The sequence below is a fragment of the Neolamprologus multifasciatus genome, chromosome 11 (assembly GCF_963576455.1).
Source record: "Neolamprologus multifasciatus chromosome 11, fNeoMul1.2, whole genome shotgun sequence".
NCBI classification, from domain to species: domain Eukaryota; kingdom Metazoa; phylum Chordata; class Actinopteri; order Cichliformes; family Cichlidae; genus Neolamprologus; species Neolamprologus multifasciatus.
In genome coordinates this window covers 26,749,233-26,763,543 of record NC_140449.1, presented here as the reverse complement: position 1 = coordinate 26,763,543, position 14,311 = coordinate 26,749,233, and positions in this window count along the sequence as shown.

Here is a 14,311-nt window from a genome sequence, read left to right as displayed (position 1 = left end):
TGAACAAAATCAACTTTTTGGGATTCTCCTAAACATTTCAGAAACAGTTAAACCGAACAAAATGCCAAAAAGGTTTAGAAGTATAAATGAGCCATCAAAATACATACAAATTTTTAAGAAATTATAAAGCAGATGTTATAAATGATACAACCACCTAAGGCCAATAACAATACCCCCCCATCCGCCAGGATAATCAGTTTTATAGTGTAAAGGAAGGGGCCTAGGAGGTATATTATTTAGAGAACCACAGTCCCTCACATCACATCACAGACGTTCACATGGTGTCTCGTCCCTGTAATCTACTAGCTCAATCTAGGCTTTATAATCTTGTGACTCTTTAGGAATGGATTTGGGACCCCCTTAGAAAATAAAATCTGCCTCCTGCCCCCTCTATTTCCCAGCAAACTGGGTAATCTCTCTGCAAAGCTACCCCCCCATACACCCCCGCGGCCACACCACGACCCAGTAAAACTCACGCAGGCACAGACACGCAACCACACACATGCATGCATACGTCCTGGCACCCATCATCCATCTGTATCTCTGCTGAAATCTGATCACCCATCTCCAAAGGCAGGCCTGCCTGAAAATAGATCGATTTTTCTGCTCTCATTCATACTTTCTAACAAGAGCTCAACACATTTTCAGCCAATATGTGTGTTTATTTCTTGGGTCATGTTTGTACTCGTTGGCTCCATTGATTATTTTCAGATAAAAGTGGCCACCTAGCAGGAGGAGTGCTGAGCCCGAAGAACTTGAGCCGTGGGATTTCCACACACGGCACAGAAAATATAACTCGGCAGCTGCGATGTTTCTCTTCTGAAATTATAGTTTGCCGAGTTATTTTTAAGGGAGCGATACGCAGGAGGCCCACGATCCACTGTGTTGTGCTGATTTTGAAAACTGGTTTGTCAGCTCGATGCCACGGGTCACTGGCTGTAGCGGTCACTCATGCGCAGTAAAAGTGATGGTTTGTGTTATATCTTTATATTGTATTGTATAGTTGCTGGAATGCAAATTGATTCTTTGGCCCTCTACAAAGTCTCTGTCGGGCTCGAGTTACTGTTTCTACAGCTGTTATGGCTGTTGTTCTTTGCTTTTGCTCCCGACCTGCAGCTAAGCCTAAACACACACACATACAAACACACACCAGACACACACACACGCAGCTCACCGTGAGAACCAGCAGACTCCAACAAGACGCTAAGAAGGCATCTGAAAAATGCATTCTGAATTCTTAATTTTAGAGGCTGATGGGCACAAAAAATGTCGTCTCATGTAGTGTTTTTTTAAAAAAAAGAAAAGATATTGTGTTAAAAAAAAACAATGTAAAACTTCTGTTATTTTCATAGTAAAATATGCTTTTTAAAATACTTTAATCAGTCTTGGCACTCAGAAATATTCACCTGGTTTTGAATGAGTATTCATATTTAATCGCAGCATCCTTCAAATACAGTTGTTGTTAAATTATAGAAGACCCCAAAAGCTTTGTGTTTCAAAATTGTTACTGAAAAATCCAAAAAAGTTTCACAGTGTTGGCAGTATAGAAGCACTGCTTCCCTGTAAGCGTTTCTTTCACTCTGCAGTTCTGCCTCTCACTGGATATGATATCAAAAAAACAAAAAAAAAAAACAAAAAGAGGAGAGACTGTTAACCTTCCCAGGTGGATGAAATGTTGGATGGTGGAACAACAGAAGTAACTGTAAAAATTCTTACAGATAAAAGAAAAAGAGGATAGAAAAAAATTAAAGAGTGAAGGAAGCTGAAAATAAAACAAGAGCGAACCTCAGTTGGATGCATTAGGTGGAAACATGAGATTCAAACAAGCACTCTATTGGGTAAATATAAAGGTTTAGACAGTAGATGCTAGCTACCTGTGTACACAGGAAATCACTGTTCTCTAAGAACAGGTAATAGAAAACTTCCCTCCTGTTAAACTACAACTTTTGCTTTGTTTTTTAAATGATAAAGATTTCTTGTGCGACGCCGTGGGCACATTGCTATTCCTCAACTGAGAGGCGAGTGGCTCCTCCAGGTGAAATCAGCTGCAAAGAAGATGCTGCGCCAAAAACCTGCTTGTGATTGCTTTGGTCATTGAACAATTGCTGCGGTTTGCGTGGAAGATGCTCACTTATCTGCACTATCAGGTAGGACATTTTAAAAGGTCCAACTTTTACTTTGAAGACAAATGTTTTTTTATTTATGTTTTATTTTATGTTTGTGTTGCATTTTCACAGTTTCCCATTTCGCTGGTGAGTGTTTATGGATGAGTTGCCATCTTCTGTGCATATGGTGGCAATTTGGTAGCAACTAAAGCAATTTCAAGGAGATTTTTGTCAACCAGCTGGGGAACACGCAATTTCCTTAGCAACTGGTGGTTCCCGGGGGGGCAGGCCTCTGGGACTTGGGCTTTATTCACTTGACCCTGCATTGTAATCATGATCATTGCATGTTCAAAATGCCTGACGTCACATGGTTAGTGGCCACATGCAGACAGAACCTCACTAAAAACAAGCTATAACATTGTAACTAATGATGTTTACATTCTGTTCTGCTTAATTGTCGGTCTCCATGAAACTATAAAGTAATCAGCGTCTGACTTGTCGACTAGTGCTCAACAAGTAAGCAAATAATCTTCTGTTTAACAGTTTAAAAATGCCTCTTGTTTTCGTCATCATCCTGGCCACAGTGGCTTCTGTCACAGGTGCACATGGGTGGATGGATAGGTGGACGTATGGCTTTTAATACATTAATATTGAAAAAAATGGTTCTTTTTCCCCACCACATTAGGAATAACCCTCATGAACCACAGACTGATCATTCATCCATGCTCGAGCAAATCGAGCCTCAGGGAACCTGTGACCCATAACTAGCCAAGGCGGAAATTACACATTGATGCACAGCTGGAGATTTCACTGCCCCTGTTTCTCGTCATGTACGATCAGTGCAGGTATGAAGACACACTGTGTCGTAGTGTAAAAGAGCAGACCTCTATTCACAGCTATACAAGCCAGTATGGCTCATCTTACACCCTTCTCTTTCTCCACTCCTGCAGGAGCATTGCATACTCCCCTCCAGCCTGTCATCAACATGTCATTAAATCCCACTCTGTCTCTCTTTGGCCGCTCCGACTTTTGCCCCCTCCGCTGCAAACAGAAATTCCTGTGCTCTTTTGCATGTTTGCTTCTCCTCGAGTCGTTGTCCTCCTTCGGCCCATCTCTATTTCTGACATGGGAATCTGGGGTGTCAGGCTGTCTGAGTAGAAGACTGGAGAAGGAGACAGTGCCACTTGATAAGAAGTTGATGGAGACTGTCAGGAGGTACAGCTATTGTGGGACGAGGCTGTTGTGGGCAGTTGGGATTTACGAGCACTGGAGCGTGTTGTAAGTTTGTGTGGACAGTTAAATCGAGCAGTTTCAACTATCTTGATAGTTAAGTTATTTATTCTCCAGGATATAGTTTTATATATTACTTCGTTAGAGTTATTTGATACTATGTCTTGCACTATCCTACTGTATATTACTGTATACTACTATTCTTATTGTATATATTGTATATCTTATTCATCTGTTTCTCTGTCTCTCCTGCTGCTTTGAGCATGTACATGACAAAAGAATTTCCCTCGGGATAAATAAAGTTATTATTACTCTTATTATTATTCTTATCTTGTATCCAGTTATATTTCATGAAACTGAGAAAATGCTTCTACACTTTTGCATCTTATCTAACTGACACAGATTTGTCCATGTTTTTTATCATTAACTTTGAGTCCCATCCTGCTCATTTGCCAAGAAAACATCAAAACTAGCACAAATGTACATTGTAGGCCCCTGGAGGTTCTCATCTAAATCAGATATTATAAAGCCATCACGTTCCTTAGAAACGACCTTACAGTAGGCTAAAATTGTAGTATTCACGCACATATAACACCTTAAAACGTTTTATAATTTGGAGTTCATAAAAACACCATTTTATTTATATCCACAAAACCTTTGCCGTGCATTAAATATTATGATGTCATCATGTTGCCTATCAAGCCTCCAATAACAGACTAAAATCCTACTGTAGCGTGAGCATGCACTAGTGCTTCTAATTTGCAACAGCAAGCATGTTTTGTAAGAACACGATGCAAAAAAACTATCAACATATGAGATCAATGTTCAGAGACCTCACCAGTAAAATGAATAACTGGCTGATCTCTCCAGTATTATCGCCATGTGCACCTCTGGACCGGTTTAGATCACACTCACCTCTGCTATGTCTGCTTCTTCTTGAATTTTATTTTGGGGAAGAGGGTGATGCTAACCTGGCGAGTGAAAGTGAAAAAGACAATGCTTGTGCAGCCAGAAAGTTCCCATGTTTTCAGTGTATAATGAATGGTTGGCTCTGCTGAATGTGCTCCTTCAGATGCCTCAGGATGGTACAGTAGAACTCGACTTTTACAGTCAGATATCGTGTGCATGAGTGTTTGAATGTGGAAGAAAACATTGTGCTATTCAAGCTCAATAAAAAACAGTAAGAAATATATGCATACGTGAGTGCTGATATTTTGTTTGCTCTTATGTTTTATCAAGTAAATTTACTGAGGGAGGTGAAAGGTTTCTCTGTACTTGGTGTTTTACTAACAGAGAAATCCTGTAAAGAATCAAAGGCCTAATCCTGAACCTCAACACCACTCAGCTTTTTTAATATGGTGAGAAACTGCTTCTTTGAGGACCTTTACACCTGTGGGGGTGGCACACTAATCGGCCAGTTAGACACCTGGATCACTCTTTTCCCAGGAGGAACTGATATGGCTGTCAAAGTTCATGACCTAGTCCCAAAGCTGGGTGTCAGATACACGCACCATATCAAAGACAATAGACTTTTCAGTGGAAGCTCACCTGTGCCCTTCACTCTTGCAGTCTGACATACGATGATGTTACAGAGCCTTATGCAATCCTGCACTGAGCCTGAAGCACTTTAGAGCATAAAGCTTCACAAAAGAAAGCAGCATATCCTCTGTGTTAGTATAAAAACAAAAGCAAAATCACTTCAGGCGAGTAATTTCCTCTGCTTGTTTGAGCTGAAGCTGAACGCCACACCCAGTATGTAATTTAGACAGGATTAGGACTAATTAGTAACTTTGTGGCAGGATCCTCTTATTATTTCTTGTTAATGACTAAAATTTGCTACAGAAAAAGCATAAACTGTTGCAGAGATTTTCTTTAATCTTTTTGTGCTTAGTAATAAAACGATGGGGAAAACAATGTAATGACACCGTCTTTACATAACTCGGATACTCTGCAGTGTGCGTGTCACAGCGCTGCATTCCTCTCTGTGCACAGTCCTTCACAAGCTTGGCAACAAGTCATGAGAGCTCATGCCGATGGACTGAAGAATGTAATTAGAGGAAACAGTTTGTATTAGATCAGATTAGACTTCACCAGGTCAACTGGCAGTTCTCATGTAATTTCTTGACTGATAATTTGTTTTCCAGTTTGTCGTCTGCCAGTTATAATTGGCGCTATTGGATGGCTGTCAGAATTACTGCAGTGAGCTTGATATATTTTCTATTATTTCCAACAGCTTGTTTTAGCTTGATTTATCTTCACAAGTAATATTATTATAGAAGCAGGAGCTTGTACTTGCAAATAATGCCTTAAGCAGTAATACTTAAAACTTCCGATGATGTCCACTCAACAAAGTTTTGAAAAAATCGAACCCACTGCGATATAATTGCACAGTAACGTACAAAATATTACCATGCAAGCATTACAATCCAATGAGACTCCACCAATACTGCTTATGATTGACAGGTGTCCTCCCTCCTCCATGGATCCTGCAATTAAGTCCCACTGAGGATGATCAGGTAGGAATCCTCTGTGGGTTTTGAGGGATATCACTGGCTGAATCCTCAGAGGAGGTCCTGCCCAACATGGCGCCACAGAGATGGGCCTTCCCTCGCCCTCGCAACCAGACTGGGGTTAAATTAGGAAAGGCTAACCCCAGAAGTGTGGTGAAGACGAGGGCGAGGTCAAGTGCTTTGCTTTGCTTTGATGATGTTGGAGAGCACATCCAGTAGATGTTCTTCGTCTGCAGCTGATGGGCTGAGAGCGAATTGCTAATGTTGTTTGTTCTGGGTGTATGCATATGGAGATTTGAGTTATGTGCATAATGCAAGAGGGACAATATGCACAAATATAAGCCAAATGTCAAAATTCATTCTCATCTCTCAAAATGGTTTGCAGCATTTTTTGATGCACATTCCTGTACATCAGACTGGCCTGAAAGTTTAGTGTACTGTCTCCTGTAGTTGCTTTGAATGAGGACTATTTTCTGTGGTATCAGCTGCATGTCAGGGTTTAGATTCTGCTATAGTGCCCACACTAGACTCTAATAACAAATACATGGTAGTCTGAAAAGTTTAAAAGCTAAAAGCACCAGAGGACAGGAGTTCTGAATGAATAATTAGCAAGTGTTAGCATTGTTTTTGTAACTAGCTTACTAGCTTCAGTAGCAACCTAGCATTACTTTAAAGCCTAACCTTTAGAAAGAAAAAAGTTGCTTTCAGTCCAAACAAAATTGACATTTTACTGCCAAGATGCTCCTACATCATATTAATCACAAACTAACTTAAGTGGCTATCTTTGCATATTTTATGTTCATGAAAAAAAAGCTAACGTGGTCAATGTTCTGCTACATTTTTAGCTTGTCGCCCAATAAAAACTGTCTGCAGCGATGCTTTATTTGGAGTCACAATGTGCACAACCAAATTGTCTGAAAGATAGCTTTCTAACACTTTAATTTAGATACCCAATACTTGTCATATGATGAAATATGTAACTGACAGTCCTCATGCAAGACCAAAATAAACAGCTGTTGGTTAGAAATATGTATCTTCCTTGCGTTTTTGTGGGGGGAAATCAAAGGCTTGTTGCTTCAAAAATAAAAACTTAAAATGTGCTTCTCTTTTACTGCAAGTTACATTTTGGATTGTGCAAAAACAAAACAGGTTGACACTTGTGGCAACAGGAACTGAGTTTAGCAAATAGTCAATTTGTGGTACAGAAAGAGACATGAAGACCAGACAGTGATTTACTCAGCAGCTCCCCTGCCTCTGCTGTGACATGAGCCTATTTTTTCTCTCACTACAGCCTCAAGGTTACAGTCTAAGCCTGGACTCAGCCTGTCTGTGCTATAGCTCTTCTCAAAGTTAATCCGTGCCACAAAAAAGGGTCTCACCTTGGCTTGAGGCAGAAAAGTTCATGTCTAAACAAATAAATAGCCAAAGGAAATTAATTTCTTGAGCTGTTAGTAGGATATTGCTTGTCTAGCCATACTAATAGATCAATAAAAAGCTCCAAAAGGGACATTTTTTTCATAATATGTACATATCTGTGTTTCACAGGACAAAACATGACTTTGTGCCATAAGCACAAGTATTAGGCCTAATTAGAGAATAGTGCCCAACTCAAGTTCAACTTTAAAAACCACAACTAAGCCTATAGTAAGAGCAAAGGACTCTGTTGGAAAACCTTGGTGATATGACCTTTCCGAGATATGATGGTGCCTGATCGGTCGATGACTATTAAATTGAATTCTGACTTTCAGCACGTATTAACTACGTATCCTTTTATTGCCACTTACATAATGGAAGTCATGCTGGAGTGAAAAGGTTCTAGGATTGACCTGTAGCACCTTATCTATGGTACCAAAGAACACTTAATAGAAAGATTGAAAGCATGTATTATAAGCCATGGCTTTGACCTGAATGTAAACTGAGTGGCTCAAAGAACATTACTAACAGGGGGGATTGTGTGAGGAGGGAGAGGAGGGAGAGAAAAAGATGAAGGAGAGCGTTTGAATCTGCAGATGATTTGTCTTTTTAAACATACATTTTCTCAAACCAATTTCACTGACTGTGGAAAACATCAAAGCTGCCACCTTAAAAAGGGACGGGCCTTTCACTGGCCATATTGTGAACATATGGTCCCAGGAGATGGTTTTACCCCGCTTGGTGAAAAACATCAAGAACTGAAAGTGAAAGAGAGTAATCAAAAACCACAGGGATGCAATAAAGTGACCAATAAAGCGACCGGTTCGTGGCGTTTGGGTTACGAACTCTGTTCCCTCGTGGGAGTCGGATATCAGAGCAGGAGAAGTGTAGATGAATGTTTTCATGGATGCAGATGAGGAGCGAGGGCCAGCTGTTGGCCTGACAGCTTGTCTTGTTCCCACATGACTGGGAATAGATCTGACTGTGTGACTGGGGTGTTTTCTCATCATGATGTGGCCACAAATGTTTTCACAGCAAGGAACTCGTTGCAGTGTGCTACTTGGATGCAAATAGTTTGGTAACTGCAATATGTTTAATTCTGTGCTGGGACTGTTTATGAATCAGCAAATTTATGCTGACTGTTAACTTGCACAGAGCGGCTGTTCATAGTGCTCTTCTAGAAAAATTGTGCCTGCTTACAAAAACATGGGGCGATATTTACTGCTAAATGAAATGTATGCATTCAGCAGTTTGCAAAAGTATCAACAAAATTAGAAATTGCACAATATAGTGTAAAGTTAAGAGAGACAAGTTAAAAAAAAACACTTTACACCTCAAATCTAATTAAATGTAATGAATTCTTAGAACTGTAATTATGGTTTGTGTACAAAATTAAAACGGCTTTGATAAGCGCACATCTTTGCCGCCCTGTTCACCAGCATCAACATCTGGTCAAAGATGTCATGTGGGTAACCTTGTAGCTCTGATTTACTTTCATAGTTTTATTATAAATCTGTTTACTTCTTGTTTTTGAAACGATTTGTTCTCAAAGGGACATGCAAACGTCTCCAAGGAATTTGAACTACAAAAAAAGCTTTAAACACTTGTTTATGTTGAAAAGATGCAAACGTCCAGTGCATGAAACGGGGTGGTTCTTATCATCTAAGTTTATTTTCATCATAAATGTTATGGACAAACTTGAAAAAATGTGTATAGAAGAGCAGATAACCCCCATAATGGGCATCTATTGAGAAACCATCAATAAGCAATACAGCCTAAAAGCCTAAAAATAATGGATGAATGTTCACATTCATGTTTTTGTTTATCATCAGGGAATTTGCTACAAATTAACTGCAATTATGTGACATATTTAACATTTTTACATGACATTATACACAAAAGAATAATAACAAATGATTTCATGGACGTGAGTTATTATTGATATGTTGATATGATATGAGATATAAGATGATATGAGATGTTGATGCACGGATGGAGAACTACAAAGTCTCTTTTATTGAGTTTACATTCTACATAAAAGGACTCTTTCACTGGTGAAAGAAAAATGTTTAACCTACATAACACTTGAACTAGGAAACTGTCAGCAGTGGTCAATCCCTGCTCTTGTTCTACAATGAGGGTCAACTGACCTCCCTGCTCTCTGAAAAGAAAACACATAAAACTCTTGTCTTCTGTTTCTGTAAATGTCATTTGGTGTTGAACCAGAGGCCCGCCAGCAGTCCTGCTGTTGTACTGCTGCAGCTTTTCCTGATGTAAGATGGTTATTTGTAGAGGGTCCGTGGCTCCTGGTCAGGTTTCCCACAGTGCCGATGCTCAGGCCATCTCCCTGACCCCCCTGGGAAGCAGAGGTCATGCCTGACAAAGGGGAATGAAAGGGGTCTGTCCTCTGATTTATAACCCAGTAGTGCTACGGGATACCTTTAGTTCAGGGATGGTTTTTGTTACAGAGATGGGGGCAAAGCAAAGTGGAGTCTGCTACCTCCTCCTGACTGCATTAGCTTAAAATTTCAGCCTTACTGGGGGTAGTTATGCAGTTGCTAAGAGGTAAAACAGGCAGGTACAACAAAGTGTTTATATTTTGAATAATTTCCTGGTGGATTTCGTTACCAGATGTAAGCCAGCTGCTGTTTTCTTGGAACAGATTTACATAACTGAATCGACTGCTGCTGTGCTGGATCATTCCAGTCATTCCTTGGACTCTGTTTTAAGGATTTTATTTTAGTTTGTCAGTAGATGTGTCAGTCAGGAGCCTGAGCTTGTGTCAGGTCAAACTGTGGGGCCAAGTTCTGGTGAACCTCACCTGCTGTGGATTCTAATCATGTAATTTATTTGAATTTGTAAACCAACCCATGCTTTAGCCTAAACTGTGGTGTCCAGTTCATATCAATCTAATCATTTATTTTATAGTCTTCCCATTTTTTTAGGATGTAATACTGCAATTAGAATGAAAAATACAACATTTTCCTTTTCTGACAACAAAATTTTAGAAGGCATGTCTAGACATCACACTCTGCGTGCATCAGCTGGAAGCGGCTGCACTCAGTGCCCGTATCTGCTAATTTCATATATAGAAAGGACTCTTTAATTTTCTTTTGCCTAATTACAGATCCTCCTTCCTCTGCAAGCTGCTTTGCAACCCACCTCCACCCTAGCTCCTTTTTTTTATGCCGTTTCTGGCTTAATTGATGCCATACCTGTTGTCAGTGATGCCTGCTCTGTTCTACACCAGCTGTCTTAGTCTTTTTGTATGCAGATGGAAAGAGGGCAGAATTATGTTCTCCCAGAACAATACTGCCATATATAAATCATTACAGATGAAAATAGCAATAGTGTTTTGACTAAAGTGGTCTAGACTGAAGCGAACCGAGACTTTTGAATTATGCTGCAAATCATCAGCGGGAAGAAACCAAACTGTCTTCCCTGACTTTACAATATGAATTTGTGGGAATTTGGCATTTTTAGTTGCTTCAAGCTCATGGTGGATCCTCAAGTTTTGTTTGTTTATTACAGACACAGAAAAGAAAAGGCATTTTGCATAAAAACAAAGGTATTATTTTGTAATGAGCCTTGAAGAAAGTGCACATATGGTGATACCACTGTTCATGCAAGCAATGACCAATGACAAATACATAATCATAATCACGGTTTAAAATTCATATATATAGTAATTCATAACCTATCCCTGGTCTATTTTTTCTTCTTCTTTTTAGTCAAAAGACTTGTTGGCAAATATTTCATCTTATTATTTTTTTTTATCACCCTTTCTACTCTAAAAGGATTATACTCTGACACACATGCCAGAATCAGTGTGGAAGTAGGACAGAGCTGTTTTCCTGCACCGACACCTCTGCTTTTAGATGACCACCACTACCGCATCAAACAGATCACCTTTGCTTGTTGATGTTTCTAGCACATCTGTGATGAAGGTGTGCCTTGCTAACAGCTGAAATAGTTGACTTCTCTCCTGGCAGACCACTTTGTGCCAGGGTTGTGTGTGCTGTTACTTTCTCAGTCTCTGAGTCATGAACCAAGCTTCTCTCAAGCGTAGACATCCGCAGTCTGCCGAAGCTGCTGGCGCAGAAGAACTAGGCCAGATTTGACACACTTCACAACCCATGCTAACCCTGACACACAATATTACTTCTCAGAGCACAGAAAAAAGATCCCAGCTACAAATGGTTCGCAGTCGGAGGCCACACGAGCACAGAAGTGTTTGACCTAAGGTGTTGTCAAAGAGCTGAATTAGAAGCTTTAGTGGAAAAGAAACTTGTATTTTGTTTCACCGAGTAGTGCCAGATTTTATTAAAGCCTTGTAAGTGTTTAAAACCCCTGGTAAAGTGGAATCAGATTTCCATCCACTGTCTGAGAAATAAGTCTGTTATGCTTTAGTGGTATTGGAGGCCTTTGAGCAGAGGAACAACAACGGCTTCCTGTGTAAGCTAAAAGTCTACATTTGCAGCTTATTAAACTACCAAAAATAGTTTTGAGGGGAGTTCAAAAGATTTCATTCAGTGAAATATCCAGTTTATCAAGTCATAAATGGGTCAAAAGATTGCTGATCCACATGTGCTGGTTGGCAAAAGTGTGATATGGAACGTCTTCGGACTGTGTGTGTGTCTGAGTGTGTGTCTGTATTAAAGTGAGTGAAAAAACACATCAGCAGCAGCATCAAAGCCTGGAGTGCTGGATTCCTGCTGGTTTATCATCCACTTTTCAAACTACTGGGCATTTTTTTCCCTTTTTTGCAAGCACACTAAAATCTTTAACAGGTACACCAGTTCAGTCTTTCTGCTTGCTCAGCACTAGACCAGCCTAAACCTTGTCAACCCTGTAATAATCAGACCCAAATAGTCCTTTTCCAGCTGTTGTCTGTTTATTTCCAGGCAGACTGAGAAAAAAAAAAGCCAAACCCAAAACATGACCATATGTTTAAACCTTGTCCTGTGAACCCAAAACAGGATGTCACAGCAGGCCCTCCGGTCAGCGTAGCTGACAGAGACGCAGGCAAACAGGAGAGCTATTGTTTTGCTCTGCTTTGGGAAAGACAGAAAGAGGGAAAGGAAGTGTGGTATTTTAGAAGAAAGAAATTAGATTAGCGTGTGTGAGTGTGTGTGCACTTATTGTACAGTGTAAGTGCTGCTGTTGTAACTTGCCAACCTTGCAAAAGCTTTGTTCAGTGTGTGCAAACCGGTGAACATGTCAGATGTTTGTTTGCTTAAATATCCTCACACTGTGTTGTGCTTCTTTAAAGGGAATCTCCCTACAATAGAAATCATATATGTTGGGAAAAGCCTCTTTGTGAATTCGGTCAACTCTTGTTGAACTCCAGCTCTTCTGTAAACTGCTAAATGAGTCATCTGCAGACTAATCCCGGGACTGCTCAGTGGACAGTAAATAATTGAGCAGTTTGCAGTAAAACAGCCCACATGATGAAAGCTTATCTGGATATCTTAAAGGAATAGATTATGTTTGGGGAAATATGCTGTTTTCTGTGGACACTTGGCTAGAAAGATGAATCTCAGATCTGATTGGTAAATTATGTACCTGGAGACAACCACTAGTTAGCGTGGAGGCTTTAAGGTGCTAAATGATAGACTTTGTTACCTTTAACCCCGAGAGGTCTAAGTCATCATCATCATCATCAGTGATGACCCTCACGGTAACCTTGTAAATATGCATTCTTTTGACTTTTTTGTGTGTTTTTGTTATTTATTGTTCTGCTAAAGCTATCAAGGCTGTCAATCAGTAGATCAAACGACTGGAGGTAGGGTTGGGGTCAACACTGATGATGACTCAGAGCTCACAGAGTTAAAGGTAGCAAAATGTTTTTACTTTGGAGTAATGACAGGACACTGAGTATAAAAAACTGTCTTACGGCATTTTTGTCATTTTTACTGAAGTTCAAATGGAGCATCAGAACGGGGAAGAAAGGTGACTTTGAATGAGGCATGATTGTTGGAGCCAGACATGCTGGTTTAAGTATTTCTGAAACTGCTGATCTGCTGGGATTTTCCCACACAACCATTTCTATAGTTTACAGAGAATTGTCCAAAAAAAGAGAAACTATCCAGTGAGCAGCAGTTTTCTGGGTGAAAATGCCTCGTTGATGCCAGAGGTCAGAGGAGAATGACCAGACTGCTTGGAGCTGAAGGCAACAGTGACTCAAATAACAACTTCTTATAACCAAGGCGTGCAGAAGAGCATCTTGGAGCACATAATAGATGGGCTACGGCAGCAGGAGACCACACAGTGTTCCCCTTCTGTCAGCTAAGAACATGAAACTGAGGCTACAATTCATACCAAACCTGGACAACAGAAGGCTGGAAAAATGTTGCCTGGTCAGATGAGTTCAAATTTCTGGTTCAACATTCAGGTTTTCAGTAAACAACATGACAGTGTGGATCCATTCTGCTTTTTATCAACAGTTTTCAGGCTGCTGGTGTTTGTGTAACGTGTGAGGGATATTTTCTTGGCACGCTTTCGGACACTTAAAACCAAATGAGCCTTGTTTCTTCAAAAGTTTGAAGACGTTTTTTGTTTTTGAAGCCCTCCAGTCTCAGATGGCGTCTGATGGTTATGGTGCTGCAGTCGGCACCAGTAACAGCCTTAATTTGGGTCCAGGATTGTCCAGTGTCTTGACAGACAGCCAATTGGATCCTCCGGCTCAGTGCTGGTGAAATTTTTGTGGGTCTTCCACTTGACTTTTTCCGTAACCCTCAGGATCGGTTACGAAATTCCAAAATCCAAAATCCCTGCACCTGCTGTGCAGTTCAACAACCCGACCACATTTAAAAAGGGAACGTTTTTTTTTTGCCTTGGCCATCAAAACGTTATGAAAGTGTGACTATCTGACTGAAAATGACAATGAATACACATTTTTGCACAGATTTAGCCTTTTAAAGGCATGTGGTCCTTGATCAGCTGTAAAACAGCCTGTTTCAGTTTAAGCGTTGCTTTCAATAAACTGCATGCTCACTTTTTGCATGTTTTGTCTCACTCCCATTTCTTCTTGTTGCAAGCTCTACTTGGAAC